Genomic DNA, 11,311 nt, shown 5'->3' on the forward strand with positions numbered 1-11,311 from the left:
AGAGGGGGCAGTCCTCTTCCACAGAGTCTGCCATGTTGCACCGCCATGTTTCTACAGTAGCCCAGAATGGACAAATCAAACACCGGCTCCAGAGAGTGAATTTCATGTTCTTCACAGCCACTGTAGATTCTCCTACTTGGAAAGAGAGTGATCACAAGCGCTCGGCTGGTTGTAATCTGCTGCTTCACTGCTAGATGGCGCTAAATCTCACACACTGGCCCTTTAAGAAACAAATCACCTGAGTGACTACAATGAACAGTACGGGGTGGTTCATCTCCCAGATTGCCAAAATGACCACGAGGTCAGAGGTGAAGGAATCAAAGATGTAGTGTGAGACACCTACAACGAACTGTGTGTACACAGGCTGCAAAGAACCTGAGCCTGGTTCAGCTTTTACCACAACATGCACAACATCAACACACACACACACACACACACACACACACACACACACACACACACACACACACACACACACACACACACACACATTCCTGGTAGTTATGTGAACTATGTCCACATGATCATGTGATCGTCACAATGACGAGAGAGGGTTGTCTCATAGGGTTCTAAATGATGGCGTGGTGTTTTGGTGTCTGACAAGCCTTCAGATCCACAGACTTGTTACCTCCTGGCTCGTGTTTCATGTCTCACCTGTACCTGAGGCAACACAGCCCCCTGTTGTTTGAACACAAGGCTGTTTTTTCATTTTCAGGGGGAACTCCTCATCTCAACAATCAGGATGCAGCAGTGCAGCGACTACAATATGGAAGACTTCCCTTTAACATTCTGCAGCAGTGTGTGGAGGGAGACTGCCAGCTGCCTGAGACGACACGCATCCACCCTGCTGAGGAGTCCTTGAGCTAAACCCCTTCCATCCCCTGGTTTGTTGTTCTGTACCCTGACCTTGTCCTCTGACCTCCGCCTGGTATACATCCATCATTGGGAATAAATAGAATATTACAACATTAATAATTAATTGATAATTCCACAGAATCAAACGTCTCTGAGTCACTCTCTCTCTCTCAGCTCTGCCTTCTGTTTAAGGGATCATTTCCCTGTTGGCTCTCTGCTGGGGGAGAAAATGTCCCGACACTTCCCGCCGTCCTGGACCGAGTTTGGGCACCTGGGAGCTCAGCTGTCGCAGGATGTGGGAAACCGCAGGACTCCCTCAGGATCTGCCAGACACACACAGCCAGCAGGTGTGCAGAAGCCAGGAGCGCTGCAGTGTTGATGGTAGTCAGAGTGTTTGTGCTGCTGCTCTTGAGATTAAACAGGGAATTTCATTTCTCCCCCACACGTGGAGTCTGACATGCTGCGTTTTGTGCATTGAAGTGAATTTTATTTTGGAAGTTTTGTGGTACAGAATGCGTCATGACAAATTCTTTTATTTAACTAAATATTTAAATTACTTTCTTTTCATTAATCAATTAATATTTTTGGGCTATCAAATGTCAGAAAATAGTAATTAATTCTCATGACAAAAACAGCAAATCGTCTTACGGAAATGATTAATTAAGATAATTAGGGATTAACTCTCTATAAATCATCTTATCTTCTGAACACACACCAAGTGTCATTTTTCATAGCTTGGATTGAATTCTGTACTGTTTAATTAAATATTTATTCAGGAAATGTACAATATGATTAATATGTATTTTGTCAGTGTTTAATTTCTTAAATTTGAAAATACTGTTTTCACGGCATTTGGGGATTAAAGATAGCCAATTTTTTTGTCGCAAAATACTTACAAAGTAAGTAATTAAATTACATTTTGGGCATGAAATATGGCTTCATACCATATTTCATGTGTAGTTTGAATACAGGCCAAACACTTGGAATTCACTTGGCACATGCGATTCACATCTGTCCCATGTAAGCCCCCTTCAAACGGCTACAAATGAATACGCAGATGATGGTTTAATTTCATTATAATGGTGCCGAAGTCATTTTGCTTATTGTAATATGTGGCATGAAATGCTTCCCCTGGAACAAAGCAGGTCTTTATTTACACATAATGCATTTCAAATGACAAAACACACCTCGTTCATGAAAAACTAGAAAATTACAACACATGACAACAGTTTTAAATTCTCTGCAGTACCATACCAGACACACTCAGACGTAAATGATGCACAAAGAGAAAACCTGGAGATGAAAGTTGCATCAAGTGCAGAGATTCAGTGCAGATTTACAGCACTTTGAATAAATGTAAAGCTCCGTCTGGGTGAATTCCACCTGCGGCTTCAGATCAGGTTTTGAGGGCAAAATTGTGTTTGTGGTGAATCCAGCGTCTTTACAGAGGATGAGTTAAGTTTCCAGTTTGTCATTTATTATTCCACACAGAAAGAAACCTTAATCCCTGATTCACCTGTGCTGTCAATGGGGATTTTAATGGAAAATCCACATTGGACTGAAGATAAAGACAACAGCTAAGCTCCAAACCTTCATCACTTATGAACTCACTTATGATTATGTGGTATGCAGGGAGGGAACTAGAAAATCTTTGCCTTCTAATGATTGTTTTGGGACATAAACGAATAAATACCAGTCATGTAGCTCTGAGGCTACTGGATACCCTGAATTATTTGTTTGCCTGTGGCAATTTAATTTGTTTGTTTATGCGGCAGCTTGACACTTGTGTATTATTTGGCAATTATGATAAAATATTACATTTATTAGAAATAAGATTATTTTTATTTAACAGGATAAATAAAAACCTCCACCATGTTATTTATGGTAATTTTGAGTTTATTTAACCATTACCTTTGATATCCTCCTGAGACCCAGCCTATTCATTTGTGTCCTCTGTAGTGGACATTTGGTTTTGGTCTATGTCTTTTGACTCATTTGAGCTACTCGGCTAAGTCCCGGTGTGCTCGGTAGAGGACATCCTGGCCTTTCCAGTGATATCTCATGTGTCTGGGTGGGATGAGGGGAACTTAGTTTTCATGCTGAGACAAAGTGGAGCCTGCAGCAAAACACAAATTCCAGCAAAAGAGAAAAGATAAGTCAAATATTATTTTTTTAACTATTGCAATCATATATTTTCTTGTTTATGAACATGTCAGGAATCATAAAATTGGAGTCAGAGTTCAGTTTTGTTAGGAAGTGTAATAGCAATGTTATGAATGTTTAATAATGTCGAGACACAGGCCAGATGTTCAGTTTCATTTAAAAAATGGATTGACTTTTTTGTTTGCTTGTCAGCCAATTATGATTTTGTTGTGTTACGTTAAAATCGTTCTGTTTGTCCACTACAGTGAACATGCTGTAAAATCTACACTAATAGATGTGTCATGCACCAACCTCACCAAAGCAAATTCCTCGTATGTGTAAAATCCATCCATCCATCCATCCATTATCTATGCCGCCTATCCCTTTCGGGGTTGCGGGGGGCTGGAGCCTATCCCAGCTACAATGGGCGAGAGGCGGGGTACACCCTGAACCAGTCGCCAGCCGATTGCAGGGCCAATGTGTAAAATCGTACTTGGCAATAAAGCTTTTTCTGATTTCTGATTTCTAAAAATATTTTTACAAAATTCTAAATTATGAGTTGTTGTTTTTGCTCCAAAGAGGCAGGAAATCACCAAAAAAAATAAATTGAAAGATACTTTTTTCCTCAGTTCTCAGGAGGATATAGCTTTGGTACAATAATTATCTTGAATACAGCACTTGGTCTATAATGAATAATAAATAAGTTCATCAGAAATGATGCAGGAATGAGCAAATACATCTATGAGTTTGACTCAGAAGCAATTAGCTGGTCAGTTGCAGCTGAAGATAACAAGTTTGAAAATGAAAACATTGAAGTCTCAGACCAAATTGTTGCATTGTGGGTAATGTAGGCTGCAGGCAGAATGAACACGCTGATGTATCTGGTTCTGCTGTATCAGTTTTGATACTTAAAAAAATCTATTATGACAAGGTTAGAAGAGTGAAATGCTGGATAGGTGAAGCTCTCTTTGAAAAATTTGGGGCGTATCTTTTAATGTTGCCGTTTTACCTAAACAGGATTTTCGTTGTAGCTGTAATTCATTACATCAAGATCTTTCCCACCTTTCCGATGTTTCTCTGGGATATTTATCTCAGATAATCATTCAAATCCCTCTCCTTCTCTAATAGTCCAAACAGGTGGCGTCTCTGCAGGACAAACACTGTCCGGTCCAGTTTTAAACGTCCTCAAACCGTCTGTTTACTGCCTTGTTGGTATGAATGAAACCAGAAGTGATGTCGAGCATCCCCACGACCAGAGCTGAAAGGTCAGGGAGGGGTCGCCACTGCCATCAGCACAGAGATGGGAAACTATTATTGGAGCTATTGTGGAGTGGCTATAACTCATGTGAAAGGAAGTTGTCTTGTTGTGTATATTTGTGTGTATCTGCATGTTCTAATGACTGTAGGTTTACACAAATCTATCTATAGACTACATGTTGTTTCTGATTGATTGTGCTGCAGTGGCACTTTAAAACTCCCATGTATCCTCACTGCTGCAGGCTGAAATACACAGAATCATGAGCAGCAAATGATGACTGATCGCTTGAATTTCCCTTTTTTAGGGCCAGTTCACTTGATTAATTAATACGGTTAAATGTTTGTGATTCAATGAGAACGACAAGCATTCAACACAAAACATGACAAAGAATCTGCATGTAGAAAATCAGAAGTTTTGGTGTGAGTGTGTATATGTGCATGTGTGCATGGAAGTGTGTGTCCCTGTGCTCTGATGCTGCCTTGTGACCTTCCAGGGAGTAAACAGTGTTTCAGAGGGATGGACTCAGGCTGTTGCTCTCTCCTCCTGTGGCGTCGCCGTCAAAATGACAATCTGTTATTGGGAGAGACCGCGTGGCTCCTCCATCACACGCCAACGCTGTAAATAAAGAGCTGCAGAGACGACTTTTGGGCCTGGACGCTGCGGTTTTTGGACAAGAAATGCTTTTCCCCAAAATGCTCGGGGACTATAAACCTCACATAAAAATATATGGGGGATTTGGGGCTAACGTGCCTCACATAAACACACACATGTGACGGCACACACACACTTGCAGCTGCAGCAAAGCAGGCTCCAAGGTCTCTGAGGCAAAACACAGCCCTCACCTCCGACTCCTGTTGTAAAGACTGACACCAGCAGAACATTATCACTCTCCACACACTGGTACTGGTCCCAGTTTGTGGTTCCCATTTACAGTCAACTGTAACGTGACATATTCTCCACCGGAATTTAAAATAAATGTCCTTCTCTTCTTCTTTTGCACATTTTCTTCTGATTGAAATTTTATGCACTAAATTTACAGTTACAGTGAAAACAATGTGAGGAAGTTACTGTCCTGCGCTGGCTCAGTATTCTCCTGCAGCAGGATTTTATCTTCTACATCAGTTGTAGGAAGAAGACTTCATCCTCCTCCTCCTCTGTTTAACCTCTTTTTACACTTGTTCAGTGTCACAAGTCTCCACAAGCTCCTTCCTGCTGTTCTGCTCTGTTGTAAAGCGAGATGCCCTCTAGTGGACAGAATCTGCAGAATCCTGCTGACACTGAGAGACATGGAGACGTGTGGTGCTGTTGCTGTGTCTCAGTGTTGCATGCCAAACTTAGGATAAATGCATGCACACACACACACGATCCAGTTCCCATCAGCTGCTGGCAAGGCCTTGTCAGTTTCCCCTAAGAAAGTGGCCCTGAAGACCCATAAATAGACGCTGACTGTTCCCTGAGTTGGCCCATCTTGTAGCTCAGTAACCTTGACAGCGACCGGCTGGCATGGCAACAATGAGGCTATTCGTCAGCCGAGGGTGGACGCCACCCGTTGGACAGTTCAGGGACCAGCCAGTTGGTTTCAGTGATTAAAAGACTGACGTCTGGTCTGAGACTTCCTTCAAAAGGCTTCATTTTTTAAAAAAGAGATCACAAAATATTCCTGATTAAGCTATCATAGCCTGTTAGGAGATAAACACTGGAAACCTTCAATTAACCACTTCTTCTGCCTCAACCTTCCCCCGACAGCCTGTCTCTGCGTTGTCTTCAAGCGCTCCTCTTCCTGTCCGATGACAGGACAGGCCTCTGGTCAAACAAACAGCAGACACGCTGCTGCTAAAGGCCGTCACTCAACGGCCTCCTCCCACTTTGACCTCTGACCCCGTCCACCACCTCCGCCTCCTCCACCTCCACCACCTCCTCCGCGCAGACCCAGGTTCTGTTTGTTGATGTGTGCGCAGCGACACGGATCACTTCCTGTCAGAGATCACCAAGACTCAACACAGACAAGAAGGCAGAGAGGGAGTGCTGGGTGTGCATGTGAGGCATACAGTACGCACACACACACACACACACACACACACACACGACAACCTACACTTTCTGTAAGGTCTTGATCCTAGCTTAGCAGTGTAAATTACCGTGTTGACAAGTTGTTGTGCGCACACATTTGACAGAAGAGGAAATGAGACCTATAGCTCACTCACAAACCACACCCCATTAACCACCAGTGGCAGAGCACATCCACAGAGACCCAGAGACAGTCCACGGAGGTGTTGACCAAAGAGGCTTCAAGGGACAGTCCGTGGTCCTGCACAGACTCCCTTCAAAAACAATGCTAGGAACAGCTTTATTCTGTTTTACTGATGTGTCAATTAGTCTTAGTCACAGCAGCTGATACCAATTGAAATATGTCCTAGTGGGTATTTTATACTTTCACTGGAGAGTAGACTGTCGAGAGCTGGCAGGAAATAAGGGAAAAGAGAGATGGGAAATGCAATAAAAATTTCAGCTGGCCCTGAACCAGGAATGATGAGACCAAATGACCAGGACTCCATGGCCTGACGCCGCCAGTGTCCAGTGCAGATAAAACTAAACTAAAACTAAAAATCTAAACTAAAATTTTTTACTGACGATCAGTTTTTTTGTGGCAAAATGAGACAATTGAGCTGAAAATGGTCTTTCAGCCCCTTTTCAGGTCAGGTCTCATACCTGGTGGAGTTAACCTAAATGGAGCTTGTAGTGCAAGTCCAAGCAGGAGGGCAACAATCAGCCTATTTCTTCATCACACTGAGACTCCACCTCTTAAATATTATCCAATGATCTCACTGGATTCTGTGCACCAGCTTTCCTACCATCCAATCATCACGTGAGCTGAAGAATTTTCAAACCGCCTTATTGTCTCTCTGCTGTCATTGTGACGCTTCACAGCCTCACGCCTCCACCAGTGCCACCGGTGTCAAGACTCCGTCTCCAGCTCCCAATGGGCTTCTCTGATTGGTTGCTATTTATAGGGCTCCATCCCAAAAGACCTTCATCTATCAGAGGGGTCTTTATCAAATAAAGCTTCAGCATGGAAATTATGCTCTCAAAAGCTCTCAAAACCAAGAAACAAAGTGCAGCGATTAAACAGCTTCATCATCTTTGAAATTCTAGTTTCAAGTGTTTTGAAAGAAATTATCGTATTAAGATAATTGAAGCTTGAAATGTGAAACGCTCTAAAATCAAAACTGTCTGATAAGAAGATGTATCCTCTCATATTTTGGCCTTGATTCAAGATATTTTATCTAACTTAGATTTCATTTTTGCACTCACGAACTGTGCTTATTCTGCAATTTTGGAGTGTTGGCCTTGATCAGGACCTGCTTTAGCCTTTAAGGACTTTTCCTCAACACAATCATGAGACAAGAAACAGGTGTATTACAATGAGGGAAATCGACTGAAATGTCACCCCGTGTCTGACTGTGTGTATTATCACATAATATTTACAAGTCTCAAAGGGGTAAATATTGTGGAATTAATACACAAAGGCAGTTGGGTGAGCTCAGTCATGCCTGAAGAATCCTTCCAGCGGATGCGGTGCCGTCCTGGTACACATATCCAGTTTCTTGCAGTAATAAAATTAGCACTGATTCACTTCCACTCCACGCTGATCTGTCTCCTCTCGGTTTCCTCTCCTCACGTAGACCATGAGGAAATAAACGACGGATGAATAAACAGCGTGGTTCTGCATCTGTCTTCACATGAGAGTGCGCATACATCTGCATCTGATCTGTGTAAACATGTGTTTTATGGGCGCATTCGCTGTAGACTACATATGTATGATGTTTATATCCAGATGTGGTAAAGCATTCCTGTGTGCGTCTTCATGTGTGTGCTGGAGCTTGTGAGCGTGTGTGTTTGTGTGTGTGTGTGTTTCTGAGCTTGAGCAGGCAGAATCTCCCGCTAAGCAGCTGTCAGAGCAGCGCTGGCTATCGTCTCCCTCTGGGGGTCGGCCTGTCAACTCGTCCCACTGACGGCTCTTCTCCCTCAGCCTCGCCTCTGCTGGCCTGGGGCTTGTTAAGGTGTGGGTGTGTGTGCGTGTGTGCGTCCTGCTCCTGCTGGGGCCTCGGTAAATCTGATAATTACTGACCTAACAATGAATCCCCCTGACCCCCCCCCCCCCCCGTGCCCAGACCTCCCCTATAGGTTCTGAATGGTCTCCAGAGGCTCATAGCTTAAAACACACATACAGTGGCTGATGCACATGAAAGGCCACATTCCTCGTTTACTTTTGGGTACATGAGACACACTCACACACTCACACACACACACACACACACACACACACACACACACACACACACACATGCATTTTTCTCCCCATTCCTCAGACGTTTCATACGTGAAACATGGGGAAGAATGAAAACATCTTTTGGAGGGAGATGCTGTGTGTTGGAGTGGTGGGAACAGTATGAGAACCACTATGCAGGTGCTTTGCCCCCATATGCCATTGTGACACACACACACACACACACACACACACACACACACACACACACACACACACACACACACACACACACACACACACACACACCATCCGCTGCTGTTCAGAGGACCTTGGTGCAGGATAACGGGTGTTGACTGAGAACAAGCAGCCGCAGCAACTTTTCTTTTTCCAGCTGGAGGAAATCAGATTATCTATCACTTTCCTCTAATTATTATTATGATCATTTCCTCCTGTCTATACTTTGTTTTTTTTGGGCTACTGCTGCATACAGTGGGGCATTCAAGTACAGTGGGACGTTTTGAAATTGACCAAACTTTGAACACTAAACCAAATGTCAGTTTTTCTAATAACATATATCACACGTGTACAAATGTTCAGCCCCACCTGCTTTAGCTTGCTGTGCCCACATACAGATTATAATTAGGATGACTGCTTTAATAAGGGGTTCACTTGTTGTGTAGGAATTTGCAGACAGTGGGAGGAAGCAGGTGTTTGTGGTTTGGCTGAGTGGACTTTGTGGGACTCGTACTGACTGTTGAACTTGGACAACACAGGAGAGGATAGCAGAACTTTCTGCTTCACTCACTTTTTCAGCTGCTTCTAACTTTCACAGTTTAACACACAATAAACTTTAGTTATTTGCATTATTATACTTTTAACTCTAAAACATTTATTGGAAAGTTGCAGCTACTTTTACTTTTGCACTAAATTATAAGGTAGGACTTTTACATGTAATGGAGCATTTTAATACTTTTGTAGCACCTCATTTAGCAATACTTCTTCCACCATTGGCTTGAAGTTGAAAGGTTTTTGGGTTTGGTTTCTGGACTGACTGAGTGAAGATAGCCTACTTTCCTCATTTTCACCTGCATATAGACCAAGAGCATAATACACACAGACCACTGTGGCCCTGCTGTGAAGAGCAGGGAGGTGAGTTAATGCGCAATGACCATTTAAGATCTAAGGAGCTAAAACCAAAACAAACAGCTGGTTACTATTTGGGGTATGAGAGAAAATCTAGATTTTGACATATGGGTGGACCATCCTTTTAACATGCATGCCATCTGTTATTCTGAAACAGCTAATGATGGATCTGGATGCATGTTAACACCGTACACTCTCCCAGTAGGTGAATTGTAAATGCACTTGCAATTGCAAACCTCATTCAGATTCAGATACTCATTATTGTAAAGTGTAGGCTTGGTCCAGCGGTTTGTTCCCCTCCACTGGTCACAGAGCAGTAAAACTTCTCTTTTTTTTAACGCAAAATACCTGAAAAGCCTCCGTCAGCCCTGTAGCCTGCAGTCAGCAGGAGAGCAGGAGCCGAGGCCACAAAACGTCCATCATGTCGACAAATTGACTCAATCAGCTTCATCCAGGAGCATTAGCCCCTCGCCCCTTTGAAATTCAACACTGTTGACGGTTCAGCGGAGTGTTTCTGGAGAGGGAAAGGAAAAAGGGAAGAGCGGGAGGCCTCATCATCTCTGGCAATGACAGAGTGAGAGGAGAGCCGCGGGAGAACTGTGTGATGTGTGAAGTACGGTGTGTGTGTGTGTGTGTGTGTGTGTGTGTGTGTGTGTGTGTGTGTATGTGTGTGTGTGTGTGTGTGTTGCATCCCTGCGTCCATGTGAAAACCATTCAGACTTTTAGAGAATTTGAAAGGTGGTAGTCATTCAGGATAAAATATGTGTGTATTATTAGAGTTTGGCTTAAAGTTTTCAGTGTGTGTGTGTGTGTGTGTGTGTGTGTGTGTGTGTGTGAGAGAGAGAGAGAGTGAGTCACACTTCACTGACACAAAAACATGCTACTTTGGTACAGGAGGGCTGGAAGTGGAGGCTATACAGAAGTGAAGCTGAGGCTATTCATCAAACACTTCAGATCAAACACAGGAGAGAGAGAGAGAGAGAGAGAGAGAGAGAGAGAGAGAGAGAGAGAGAGATGGGGGAGAACAGACGAACACACCTGGATGTTTGTACAAAGTTTCCTAACAGTAGAAAGATGGAGGAGAGGCATGAGCCACCTACTGAGTCCACACACACAGCTGTGTATGTGTGTGTGAGTATGTGCAAAGATGCATTTTTATACTGTGCCATTTTAGACATGTATTGACAAACAGTGGTAGTACCAATCAATCACTTAGTATTTTCATTTGATGGTAATTTCTACTTCTATTTCCTTATATTACAGATGCATGTCATACATACCATCCTACTCCACTGCGTTCATCTGACAGCGACAGTCAAGTTGCAGGTTAAGATTTTTCAGTGCACAGAGATGTCAAAATTTGCTCCCCCTCAACCAGCTTTAACATTAAAATACTGCATGAATATTAATGCAACAAAAATAAAATCCACTATAATATAATATAATATAATATAATATAATATAATATAATATAATATAATATAATATAATATAATATATGGTGAAATAACATGCTGAAAAGGGATTTTCTGCACGATTTTACTACTATAAGTCAACATAAATTGACTAAAACACAGACTTAGGAAGAATAAAACGCCATAAAATAGATATGAACTAAAATAGGAGTAAACAGACAACAGAAA

The sequence above is a fragment of the Chaetodon trifascialis genome, chromosome 2 (genome assembly GCF_039877785.1).
Source record: "Chaetodon trifascialis isolate fChaTrf1 chromosome 2, fChaTrf1.hap1, whole genome shotgun sequence".
Lineage (NCBI taxonomy): Eukaryota > Metazoa > Chordata > Actinopteri > Chaetodontiformes > Chaetodontidae > Chaetodon > Chaetodon trifascialis.